Raw genomic sequence first — 14,441 nt, 5'->3', positions numbered from 1 at the left:
AAAAATCATACACCACTATCAAACATGATTCATTTTAGGGATGCAAAGTTGGATCAATATACACAAATCTATTCATATAATTCATCACATCAACAAGAGCAAGGATAAGAACCACATGGTTATCTCAATAGATGCAGAAAAACATTTGACAAGGTCCAACACCTGTGTATGATGAAGACTCTGGAAAAACTAGGAACCTAGGGAACATTCCTCAACACAATAAAGGCTGTATATGACAAACCTGCAGCCAGCATTGTACTTAATGGTGAAAAGCTAAAGCCATTTCCTCTTAACTCAGGAAGGACACAAGGATGTCCATCCTCTCCACTTCTCTTCCATTTAGTATAAGAATGCCTATCTACAGCAATAAGACAAGATGCAAACATAAAAGCAATCCAAATTAGGAAAGATGAAGTAAAACTCTTCTTCTTTGCAGATGACAGGATCTTGTATTTAAAGAATCTCATGGACTCTACTCCCAAATTATTGAAGCTGATGCAAAACTTTGGCAAAGTATCAGGGTATAAAATTAATCCTCAAAAATCAATGGCTTTTCTGTATGCCAACAATGAGAAGAGCATGGCTGAAATCAGGAAGGCAACTCCATTTGAAATAGCCCCACAAAAAATAAAATACCTAGGAATTAACTTAACCAATGAAGTGAAGGAACTCCATCATGAAAAATTTTAAAACCTGAAAAAGGAATTCAAAACAGAACTTAGAAAGTGGAAAAACCTGCCATGCTGGACTGGAAGGATCAACATAGTGAAAATGGCAATACTTCTCAAGGCTATCTACAAATTCAGGGCAATACCTGTCAATATTCCAACCTCATTCTTCAAGGAAATAGAAGAGGCAATCTAAAAAATCATATGGAACAATAAAGGTCCCTGAATAACAAAAACGATCCTCAAGAGAAAAAACAGTGCTGGAGGAACATGAATACCAAATTTCAAACTCTACTACAAAGCCATAGTAATCAAAACAGCTTGATACTGGCAGAAGAACAGACCTCAGGACCAATGGAATAGAATTGAAAACCAAGAAATGAACCCACAGACCTATAGCCATCTAATTTTCGAAAAAGGAGTTAAAAAAAATTAGAATGGAAGAAAGGCAGCCTCTTCAGTAAATGCTGGCAAAATTGGTTAATCACTTGTAGAAAACAGAAGGTAGGTCCTTCCAGACTCAAGTTTGTACCAGACTCAAGTCCAAATGATCAAAACTCTCGTAGTCAAAGCAGACACTGAAAACATTACAAGATGGAGTAGGAGAAACTCTATATTTCCTTGGCACAGGACGAAATTTTCTTAAAAGAGACCCAGAAACACAACAAGTCAAAGAAAGGTTGTACAAATGGGATTGCATGAAATTGTAGAGCTTCTGCATGGCAAAGGACACAGTGAGCAAGATCAATAGAAAGCCCACAGATTGGGAGTAGGTCTTCACTAGCCAGACAATGGACAAGGGTCTCATATCTAAAATATACCTGGAACCCCATAAATTAAATCCCCCAACTACAAATCCTCAAAGAAACAACTGCCCTATAAATAAGTGGACTAAAGACTTACAGAGAAACTTCTCTGAAGAGGAAAGAAGGATGGCCAATAGACACATGAAGAAATGCTCAACTTTCCTAGCCATAAAAGGAATGCAAATCTAAACAACATTGAGATACCACGTCATCCCAGTTAAAATAGCTATAATCAAGAACTCTAACATCAACAGATGCTGCAGAGGATGTGAACAGAAGGAAACTTTACTGCATTGTTGGTGGGAGTGTAAACTTGTTCAATCACTTTGGAAGGTAGTATGGAGGTTCCTCAAAAGACTCCATACAGAGCTCCAGTATGACCCAGCAATCCCATTTTGGGCATTTACCTGAATGATCACAAACAAGACCCTACTAAAGTTACCAGCACAACTATGTTTATTGCAGCATTATTTACCATAGCTAAGATATAGAACCAACCTAAATGCCCCTCAGTAGATTAATGGGTCAAGAAAATGTGGTATATATACACAATGGAATTCTATGCCTCCATTGGAAAGAATGATATTGCCCCATTTGTTAGGAAATGGAAATACATGGAAACAATTATATTAAGTGAAGTAAGCCAGACCCAAAGAAACATAGGTCCCATGGTTTCCCTTATTTGCAATAACTAGTATATGTCTGAGACAAGCAGAAATGGTCAGATAAGTTGATGTTAGGCAAAATGAACCCCAAGATAAGGACTCAAATGGTTTTTGCTATTGTTTCTAACATATTTAATTTATAGTGAAAATATCGTATAGAGGAGTGACAATGACATGGGCAAGAAAATGAGTACATTTCTTATCAAGCATTGTTGCCACCTCCTTTGTTTCCCCTTCCTAATCCTTTCCATCTCCCTCTACCAACCCCCCATATGCCCCCCCCCCACCAAATTTGTAAAGTTCATTTTCGACATAACGACTTGTACATCTCATTGTTGCATTGGGTACACATGTATTCCTATTTAAACGATTTGTTTTTTTTTTCCCTTCCTGTTTCTAACATATTTATAAGACGATTTCTTTGTTGCTTTGTATGTCTCTCTTCCATGGTACAACCACTGTTTTCAGTATTTGATGTTGGTATAATTTGGGGAGGGGAAGGGAAAAAAGAAATTGTTTAAGTAGAGATGCAGGTGAACCCATTGCAACAATGAGATGTACAAGATGTTATGGCAAAAAATAACTTTAGAAAGTTGGTGCGGGGGGAGGGAGGGAGCAGAGAAGATTGGGTGGGGGAGCGGGGGGCAGATGGGAAGGGATGGGATAGGGAAAAAAAGAGGAGGCTACAATGCTTCATAAGAAAAGTACTCATTATCTTGCCCATGTAATTGTAACCTCTCTGTACAGTATTTTCACAATAAAAAATAAGAAATTTGGCATGGGGGTGCTGCACGAGGGCCTCAGGGTGTCGGGGTGAGGGAAGAGATGGGAAAGGATGGAAGGGGAAATAAAGGAAGAGGCGCCAATCCTTGATAAGAAATGTACTGATTACCTTGCTCATGTAATTGTAACAACTCTGTACGATATTTTCACAATCAAAAAAAAAGTAAGCTGAAGGGCAATAAGAGAGAAGACAGAGGAAAAGAGAACACATTGAGGAAATTGGTTGGAATGTAAATGACAAGCCAAAGTATTTTAATTAAAATCAACTAGCTTTGTAAATTCATATCATTATTTGCCAGGTCACAATTTCTTCTTTTGTAAAATCTCTTGCAATGATTACCTTCAAATAGTATACTATTTAAAGCATTAAATGTAATGAGAAATCATATTATGAAATTACTCATGACAAAAAAGTACCAAGCTCTATGAGATCATTTTAGCTGAGAATGTTTTACCCCTGAACACACAAAGCTGTGTGGTCTCCAGGATACGAAGGGATATGGAGCTGCATCAAGACTGTTAACTGAGGCAGGAGAGAGGCCTGTGACTCTCACCAAATATTTTTCCTAAAATTTAACGTGGGACTCATTCTAACCCCACACAGTACACACATTTTACAGAGAAGTAACTTCTGCATTTTCTTGATGAGTTCAATTTTCTACTCTCACTTGCCTGAGAAAAATAGCTGCTTACCCAGTAAGAATTGGCTGTCAGGACAGAGGAGCAGAGGCAGTGGTCACAGCATGTGTACTCAGCCACAGAGCCGCAAGATAAAGGCTCAGGACTGCATGATCTCATCTCCTGTGTGGGCATGCTTATCATGTCACCTGGAAGTGCGGTGACACTGTGTGCGTGGGGAACAGAGCTTTTCTATGACAAACACAGGAGAATTGTGGATACTGATGAACACCACTGAGCTTCCACAATAATTTCCAACAGATGTGACCCATGGTTAGGGAAGTCCAGGGAATATGAGAAAACTTTTGGAGATGATATCATTAGAAATGAGTCGAGGAAAAGAAAATCTAATGTGTTAGAAGAGCATGGAACTGAGCAAACAGCTTTGGTGAATTTTTAGGGGGATTTTGTTTCCACTTGTCTCCAAGATGTGATTTCTTTCTTTAGAAAACCACGATATACTTTGTATGTCCCTCCCCCACAGTATAACGCCTGCTATCACTGTATTTGTTGTTGTTATAATTTGTGGAGGGGAAGGGAAAAAACAAATTTTTTAAATAAGGTTACATGTGGACCCATTGCAACAATGAGACGTACAAGTCCTTATGTCGAAAATGAACTTCACAACTTTGGTGGGGGAGGGGAGGAGAGTTGTGTGGGGGGTGGAGGGAATGGGATGGGAAGGGAAAACAAAGGAGGAGGCTACAATGCTTGATGAGAAATGTACTCATTGTTTTGCCCATGTAATTGTAACCCCTCTGTACAGTATTTTCACAATAAAAAAAACTTCCAAATTAAAGAAAATAAATGGAGAAAAAGTAAAAAAAAGAAAAGAAAAGAAAACCATGATATAATATAAAATAAAAAACTGGGCACTGGTGGCTCAAGCCTATAATCCTAGTGACTCCAGAAGCTGAGATCTGAGGACTGCAGTTTGAAGCCAGCCGAGGAAAAACTGTTTGAGACCCTTATCTCCAAAAAAGTATTCAGACAAGGGGCCACTGGTGGCTCATGCCTATAATCCTAGGTATCCTGGAGGCTGATATCTGAGGATTAGGGTTCAAATACAGCTTGGGCAAGAAAGTCCATGAGACTATTAGCTCTAATAAACCACTAGAAAACCAGAAGTCATACTTATTTCAAGTGGTAGAAAGTGAGCCTTGAGGTGAAGAGACCACTTCTAGTTTTCTGGTGTTTTTTTTTTTTTTATTGTGATTAAGTGATTACATAAATTCCCTAATTTCACAGTATTGTGGGATAGTGATGCTCCTTCAAAGTCACAAACTCATTCTAACTTTCCTGGAGCAAGTTGTCTATCATGGTCTATAACATATAATGGTGTACACATATACACCATACATGTGATCAGCAGCATGGGGTTATTTAGTCGTGGTTCGACCAGATGAGTGGAAGTTCTTTGTTTCTTAAGTCCTATTAATTTTGTCGTATCACCAAATAGTTTGGATTTAACATCCACTTATCAGGGAGACCATGTACCATTTGTCTCTTTGCTCTTGGCTTACCTCGCTCAACAGGATTTCTTCTAGCTCCATTTCCCTGCAAATGCCATTATTTTGTCATTTCTAATGGCTGCATAATATTCCATTGTGCATAGATACCACAATTTTTGGATCCATTCAGCTGTGGAGGGGGGCATCTGGGTTGTTTCCATATCCTAGCCATTGTGAACAGTGCTGCAATAAACATGGAGGTGCATGTGTCCTTGTATATTGGTTCCTGTTGTTCAGGGTAGATGCCTGGATGTGGTATGACTGGGTAATAAGGGAGGTCAATATTTAGCTTTCTGAGGACCCTCCAGACTGCTTTCCTAAGTGGTTGTATAATTGTACATTCCTACCAGCAGTGTAATAGGGTTCCTCTTTCTCCTCATCCCCTCCAGCCTTTGTCGTTGGCTGACTTGTGGATGTGGGTCATTCTGACTATGGTAAGGTGGTATCTCAGGGTTGTCTTTATTTGCATTTCCTTCACAACCAGGGATGGTGAACATTTCCTCATGTATTTCTTTGCCATTTTAATTTCTTCATCTGAGAAGTCTCTCTTTAGTTCCCTTTCCCATTTAGTAATTGGTTTGTTAGGTTTGGGAGGGATTAGTTTCTTGAGTTCCCTCTATATACAGGATGTTAACCCCTTGTCTGTTATATTGCTGGTAAATAGTTTTTCCCAATTAGTTGGTTGTCTTTCTAGCTTGGTTGCAATAGCTTTAGCTGTGCAGAAGCTTTTTATTTTAAAGTAGTCCCATTTGTTGAGTCTCTCTCCAATTTGTTGTGACCCTGGGACTTTGTTCAGGAAGTTTCTTCCTCTGCCTATAAGTTCAAGTGTATCTCCTACTCTGTCCTGCAGTAGTTTCAGAGATTCAGGTTTAATGTTAAGGTCTTTAATCCATTTTGAGTTGATGTTGGTGCATGGTGATAGGCTGGGGTCCACTTTTAGTTTTCTGCATGTGGCCGCCCAGTTTTCCCAGCACCAGTGGTTGAAGAGGCTGTGTTTCTTCCATTGTATGTCTTTGGCTCCTTTGTCAAATATCAGCTGACTGTAGGCCTGTGGATTTATTTCTGGATCTTCTATTCTATTCCATTGATCTTCGGGTCTGTTTTTGTGCCAGTACCATGCTGTCTTAGTTATTATGGCTCTATAGTAGAGTTTGAAGTTCGGCGTGGATATCCCATTTGTAATAGCCCCACAAAAAATAAAATACCTAGGAATTAACTTAACTAAAGAAGTGAAGGACCTCTATGAAGAAAACTTTAAAATCTTGAAAAAGGAAATCAACACAGAACTTGAAAAATGGCAAAACCTCCCATGCTCCTGGATTGGAAAGATTAACATCGTGAAAATGGCAATACTTCCCAAGGCTATCTACAAATTCAACGCAATACCTATCAAAATTCCACCCTCATTCTTCAAGGAAATAGAAGAGGCAATCCAAAAATTCATATGGAACAATAAAAGACCCCGAATAGCAAAAACGCTCCTGAATGGAAAGAACACTGCTGGAGGAATATCAATACCAAACTTCAAACTCTACTATAAAGCCATAGTAATCAAAACAGCTTGGTATTGGCATAAGAACAGACCTCAGGACCAATGGAATAGAATTGAAAACCCAGAAATGAACCCACAGACCTATAGCCATCTAATCTTCGATAAGGGAGCTAAAACAATAGAATGGAAGAAAGACAACCTCTTCAGTAAATGGTGCTGGCAAAATTGGTTAACTACATGTAGAAAACTTAAGCTAGATCCTTATATATCACCCTGCACCAGAATCAACTCCAAATGGATCAAAGACCTTGAACTCAAAGCAGACACTCTGAAAACATTACAGGATGGAATAGGAGAAACCCTAGGTCTCCTTGGCTCAGGCCGAAATTTTCTGAATAGAGACCTGGAAACACAACAAATCAAAGAAAGGTTGGACAAATGGGATTGCATAAAGTTGCAGAGCTTCTGCAGGGCAAATGACATAGCTAGCAAGATCAATAGAAAGCCCACGGATTGGGAGAAGATCTTTACTAGCCATACAACGGACAAGGGTCTCATATCTAAAATATACTTGGAACTCAAAAAATTAAACCCCCCAACAACAAATCCTCAAAGAAACAACTGCCCAATAAATAAGTGGGCGAAAGACTTAAAGAGAAACTTCTCTGAAGAAGAAAGAAGGATGGCCAATAGACACATGAAGAAATGTTCAACATCCCTAGCCATAAAAGAAATGCAAATCAAAACAACATTGAGATATCACCTCACTCCAGTGAGAACGGCAAAAATCAAGAACTCTAACAACAACAGATGCTGGAGGGGATGTGGACAGAAAGGAACCTTAATTCATTGTTGGTGGGAATGTAAACTTGTTCAACCACTTTGGAAAGCAGTATGGAGGTTCCTCAAAAGACTCCACATAGAGCTCCCCTATGACCCAGCAATCCCACTTTTGGGCATTTACCCTAATGTTTACAAACAAGACCACACTAAAGCTACCAGCACAACTATGTTTATTGCAGCATTATTTACCATAGCTAAGATATGGAACCAACCCAGATGCCCCTCAGTAGATGAATGGATCAAGAAAATGTGGTATATATACACAATGGAATTCTATGCCTCCATCAGAAAGAATGACATTGCCCCATTTGTTAGGAAATGGAAAAACTTGGAAAAAATTATATTAAGTGAAGTAAGCCAGGCCCAAAGAAACGTAGGTCCCATGGTTTCCCTTATTTGTAATATCTAGTATATGTATGAGTCAAGCGGAAAAGGTCAGATAATGTGATGTCAGGAAAATGAACCCTTAGATGTGTATTTTAATGTTTTTTTCTTTCATGCATGTGTTTCTAACACATTTATAAGATTATCTCTTTGTTGCTTTGTATGTCCCTCCCCCACAGTATAACCCTTGCTTTCACTATATTTGATGTCAGTATAACTTGTGGAGGAGATGGGGAAAAACCAGTTGTTTAAGGATACAGGTGGACCTGTTGCAACAATGAGAAGTACAAGTTGTCATGTCCAAAACGAACTTTACAATGTTGGTGGGGGGGGGGGGGCTGGGGGGAGGGAGGAAGGAGAAGGATTGGGATTAGGGGGGGAGGGGGGAGGCTGGGAAGGGATGTGAAGGATAAACAAAGGAGGAGGCTGCAATGCTTGGTAAGAAATGTACACATTATCCTGCCCATGTAACTGTAACTCCTCTGTACAGTATGTTCACAAATAAAATAAAATTAAATTAAAAAAAAAAAAAAAAAAAAAAGCTATTCAAGAGCCTGATTATGCACATGACTACTTTCAGATTGCCAGAGCAAAGTGCAAGAGGTTTGTTTTTGTGCACATATCTTTTGCACAGTATGAGCTTTCTCAAGATAATTTCAGAAAAAGTAAACAACTTCTGCTGAAAGCTGTGGAAAGTGGAGCAGTCCCACTGGAAATGCTGGAAACTGCCATATGTAACCTAACCCTCTAAAAAAAAAAAAAAAGCAACTGCGTTCAGAGGTGGAGAAGAAGAGTCTGTCAGGTTCTACCATGTTAACAGCCCAGGAATCCTCCTCTGGTTCTCTTGGACATGTGCCGAATAGGGACATTGGCAGTGACTCCAGAGAACTGGCCACTAAAACCTGGTTATTTAATGGAGAGAACATACCCTCACAAGAGGCAGAAATAAGTCCTCCAAATCCTTTGAAGCAAACTAACAAAACTAAACTGCCTTGCCCATTTGGAAAAGTTCCAATTGACCTTCTAAACAGCCCAGATTATCAAGGGAAGATGGATAGCTCAGTTGTGCAAGCTTTTACAAAAAGACAAAATTCTGGATCAGAATGCCGAGATTTGATTGTGTCTGGATCTAAACCCAGTGGAAATGATTCCTATGAATCAAGAGGTTTGAATTCTGTTCAAAATATCCATCCCAAGCAGCATGTGGTATCAGATGAAAAGAATTCTGAATTTCTTACTGATTTGATAACCCTGGAGAATAAAACTGAGCCAAGCCTTCTAACTAAATTAGAAGAAGATAAAGAGTATCAAGATCCAAAGATTCTAGGAAGTACAAAGAAACAATGGCAGTCAACCAAAAAGTCAGAATATGTGAACCAGAACTCTGTATTTTCTTTTTTCTTTGTTATTTTTTATTGTGAAAATACTGTACAGAGGGGTTATAATTACATGGGCAAGATAGTGAGAACATTTCTTATCAAGCATTGTAGCCTCCTCCTTTGTTTACCCTTCCCATTCCTTCCTAGCCTGCCCTCCCCCCCCATTCAATCCTGCCCCCCCACCAAAGTTGCAAAGTTCATTTTCGACATGACAACTTGTTCTTCTCATTGTTGCAACGGGTCCACCTGTATCATTATTTAAACGACTTGTTTTTCCCCTTCCCCTCCACAAATTATACCAACATCAAATACAGTGAAAGCAGGAGTTATACTGTGGGGGAGGGACATACAAAGCAACAAAGAAATAATCTTATAAATGCATTAGAAACAAATGCATGAAAGAAAAAAAACATTTAAATACATATTTTAGGGTTCATTTTCCTAACATCACCTTATCTGACCTTTTCTGCTTGACTCATATATATACTAGATATTGCAAATAAGGGAAACCATGGGACCTATGTTTCTTCGGGCTTGGTTTACTTCACTTAATGTAATTTTTTCCAAGCCTTTCCATTTCCTAACAAATGGGGCAATGTCATTCTTTCTGATGGAGGCATAGAATTCCATTGTGTATATATACCACATTTTCTTGATACATTCATCTACTGAGGGACATCTGGGTTGGTTCCATATCTTAGCTATGGTAAATAATGCTGCAATAAACATAGTTGTGCTGGTGGCTTTAGTGTGGTCTTGTTTGTCAACATTTGGGTAAATGCCCAAAAGTGGGATGGCTGGGCCATAGAGGAGCTCTATGTGGAGTCTTTTGAGGAACCTCCATACTATTTTCCAAAGTGGTTGAACAAGTTTACACTCCCACCAACAATGAAGTAAGGTTCCCTTCTGTTCACATCCTCTCCAGAATCTGTTGTTATTAGAGTTCCTGATTTTTGCCATTCTATCTGGAGTGAGGTGGTATCTCAATGTTGTTTTGATTTGCATTTCTTTTATAGCTAGAAAGGTTGAGCATTTCTTCATGTGTCTATTGGCCATCCTTCTTCCTTCTTTCTTCTTCAGAGAAGTTTCTCTTTAAGTCTTTAGCCTACTTATTTATTGGGCAGTTGTTTCTTAAACTTTCCACTTGCTCACTTATTCCAGCCATTTTGAACTTCAGAGATAGAGAATATACAATCCCAGAATGCCACTCTTCCTGTGAACAGCATGACCACATCGCCAAAATCTAAGGGGCATCTGTATATGAAAATAGAAACCAGGTCTGTGTGGAGAGTTTCCCTAACTTGGATCCTGACCTTACAAAAGAGAAAGTCCCAAAAGTCTCCACCTGTCATAATTCCTTACAGAGCAAGAAAATAATAGTAAGGTAAACACAATATGAAAGGAAAGAACTATGAATGCAAGCTATAAAAAGATTAATAGATAAGTCAGTGAACTGGGCAGTGCAGCAGTTGCTCATGCCTGTAATCCTAGCTACCCTGTGGTTCAAAGCCAGCCCAAGCAGGAAGGTCTCTGAGACTCTTATCTCAATGAGCCTCCAGCAAACAGGAAGTAGTATTGTGGCTCAAGTGGTTGAGTGCTTGCCTTGAGCTGAAGAGCTCAGGGACAAGGCCCAGGACCAGAGTTCAAGCCCCCTGACCGACCTACAAAAAAGAAAGAAAAGTCAGCGAACCCCAATATTGGGTGATTGAAGAGACCAAAGAATTGTTCAAAATTTTACTTAGATTGGCAAAGGAAAAACCAGAAGATTCAAATTACTGAACCAGAAATGGAAGTGCACAGATGATTCCTGACCTGTGTAAATGCAAAACAGAGCCAGGAAAAGGCACTCAGTCCTATGATCCTAGCTCCTCAGGAGGCTGAGTTTAGGAGGATCACAGTTTACAATCAGAACAAGCACAAAAGTCCACAAGACTCCATCTCCGTAATAGCCTACAAGTCGGCCACAGGTGGCTCATATCTGTCATCTTAGCTACATGGAGACTGAGGTCTGAGGATCAATGTTTGAAGCCAGACCAGGCAGAAAACCCAGTGAAGCTCTTACTTCAAATAACCACAAAAAAGCTGGTGGTGAGGCTGAAACTCAGATAGTAAAGAGCTAGCCTTGAGTACAAAAGCTCAGGGAGATTACCCAGGCCCTGAGTTCAAACATCTGGAATGGCACAACACAAAAGCAGAATAAAACCAACATAAAAAACCTACATGGCGAAAGTTGCAGATGACCAGCAGAGTAAGCAATTTAAACTACCACAGGTCCTGAATTCAAGTCCTGGTACCGGCAGAAAAAGAAAGAGATAGACAGAGAGACAGACCGCGCCGCCCCCCAAAAGGTTTCTAACAATCACATATAACTAGGAATGTTAGTTTCTAGGAACACTATTCCTGTCAAAATTGACTCAAGAAAGCAGACACTGCTGCCTCAAACCTATCATTAGAGCTACTCAGGAGGCTGAGATCTGAGGATTGCTGTTGGAAGACAGCCATGACAAGAAATCCATGAGTGATGCTATGATTCAAGTGGTAGAGCACTAGTGGTGATCCAGCATAGTTCAGGGACAACACCCAGGACCTCAGTTCAAGCCACAGGACCAGAACAAAAAAGGAGGAAGAAACGAAAAACTGAATCAAGAAATAGCAGGAAATCTGAATAACTAAAGAAGAGATTGCATCTGTAGTAAAACGCCTCCCAACACAGACAATCCCACAGACACTCGCAAATACACACACTATCACACACAGTTGTTTATCTATATTTGAATCACCACAATGAAATTATATATATTCTAGTAAAAATCATAGTAATTTAATAAAAGTAAACCTGTGAACCTTTGTTAAATACAATGTACATTTTACTTGAACATTGAGTAAATCATCTTTAGGATGACTGCTGATATTGTGCATGAGGCTCAGCCTCACACAGAGTCTGTCAGAATTTTAGGACAGGATGGAATTCTGGACTGATCTGGGTTACATTTAGGAATCAGCTGTGACACAGGTTTTCTGTTTGACCTGACACCATGTCTCCTGGTTGAGGTGAAACATGTCCCATGTCTTCAGATCTCTGAAATCCCAAAGGAGAGACCATTCTAGAATACTCTTCTTACCTGAAGATACTGGATCTAAATATATTTCAAGATAATATGTTTTCAAGTATCTTTGTGACAAAACAATAAGTAACAACACTTTGTTTTTATGCTACTAAAGTTTATTTCCAAGTTTAACACTTCTATTCATTACACATACTCAGCACAATTCATGAGATAATGAAGAAAAATGACGAGTAATTCCTGCATAATAAGGTGAAAACATTCATCTTCTGGTATCTCAGTTACTGCAAATTAGCAATTGTACCTTATGCAATATTTGTTTAGTGAACTAACAGTAAGAGATCATTAGGCTGCATTACTTACATTGAAATTTTCTATAACTTTATTTTATTTGAGTTTCAGGCAAAAAATTAGGGGTCTTCATTGCAATAATGAGATATACAAGTCGTTATGTCGAAAACGAACTTTAAAACTTTCTTGCAGGGGGGGAAGCGGGCAGGGAGGATTCGGTGGGGGGGCGTGGGGAGGATGGGAAGGAATGGGAAGGAGAAACAAAGGAGGAGGCTACAATGCTTGATAAGAAATGTACTTATTATCTTGCCCATGTAATTGTAACTCCTCTGTACAGTATTTTCACAATAATTTAAAAAAAAACAAATTTGGTGTCTTGCAAGGCAGGAACTTCACTGCTAAGATTCTCCCAAAGTCTACTTTCAGTCAGTTTCACACAGATTGTTACATAACACATTCTATTTTACACTCATTTATTAATTTTAAAGATAAAAATTTATGCCAGACTCTGGTGGCTCATGCCTGGAATCCCTGCTACTCAGAAAGCTGAGATCTGAGGATTGCAATTCAAAGCCAGCCTAGAAGGAAAGTCCATGACACTCCTCTCTCTAATAAACTACTCAGAAAAGATCTGAACTGGTGCTATGGGTCAAAATGGTAGTGTGCTAGCCTTGATGAAAAAAGCTCTGGGAAAGTGTCTTGAGTTCAAGCCCCACAACAACAACAACAACTAATAATAATAATAATAATACTCAAAGAATGATCCAAGGTGGATGCAGTGGCTCACACATGCAAGGTTGAATCAGGAGGAGTTGGATCCAAATCCAGCCTAGGAAAACAGACCACAAGATCTCCCCTCCAATAGTAGTTGGCTGTGGTGGTGTACACCCATCATCCCAGCCATGTGTGAGGATGAGATTGGGATGGTTGCAGTGATAGGTCAGCCTGGGCACAAACAATTCCCCAAGACTATGTAAACTATACAATCTCAGCATCTACATTCACATCTGTCATCCTTGGTACTTCAGGAAACACAATAGGAGTATGAGAGTATAGGCTGACCTAGATATAAAGCAAGGGTATAGCTCAAAAATAACCAGAGTGAAAAAAGACTAGAGCAGGTCTCTAGTAGTTGAGCCTTTGCACTTGCAGTGCAGATCGTAGTGTGTAAATGCCATTGCTGCAAAAACAAAACTATGAACCAAGTGGAAATTGAATGTAATGGCTTAGTTTAAGGGAATCATGAAAATCTTTGATTCAGTGCAGGAATGAGACACCTGAGTGATACGAGTGTCACTGCTGATGAGCACAAAGGGGCTCACAACTGAAAAACACACACACAGGAACACAGCCATGTCCGTAAGCCACAGGTTTGATTTCATATGTAGACCAACACAAAGAGTGAAAATGGCAGGGAGGCAGTACAAGGAGACGAACATGCTTACCAGGGTCAGGATGGTGCTCATGGCCTGGACCTCATGGTCAAGTCTTTGGGAGGGAAGATGGCTGTGAATGTGCCACACCATCAGCTTGTCTTTGTGCAGAACAAAGACCATGCAGCCACTGGCCCACATCCTGAAAACCAATCACATAACATCAAAGAAAGAGAATAAGACTATCTGTGATAAACGAACAAATGGTTTTGGTGGGGTTGCTATTGTGGAGGAGTATCTATAATGCATGTGCAGAGTGACATTTTGTTTGTTTATTGGGCCAGTCACTCTCAGAGGCACAGAAACATTTACCAGGATCAGAAAGGTCCAAGAAAGGGAACCACAGAATCCAAAGCACTTGGGGAATCTAGTAATGATCTTCCACCAAGCATTTCTAGTGCAAAGCTTTGAGACCTGGAAGCCACTCAGAAGGCAGGTGGCAT

Source organism: Dipodomys spectabilis, unplaced genomic scaffold (genome assembly GCF_019054845.1).
Source record: "Dipodomys spectabilis isolate Male_0828 unplaced genomic scaffold, ASM1905484v1 ptg000080l, whole genome shotgun sequence".
Taxonomy (NCBI): domain Eukaryota; kingdom Metazoa; phylum Chordata; class Mammalia; order Rodentia; family Heteromyidae; genus Dipodomys; species Dipodomys spectabilis.
This window is presented reverse-complemented; position numbering follows the sequence as displayed.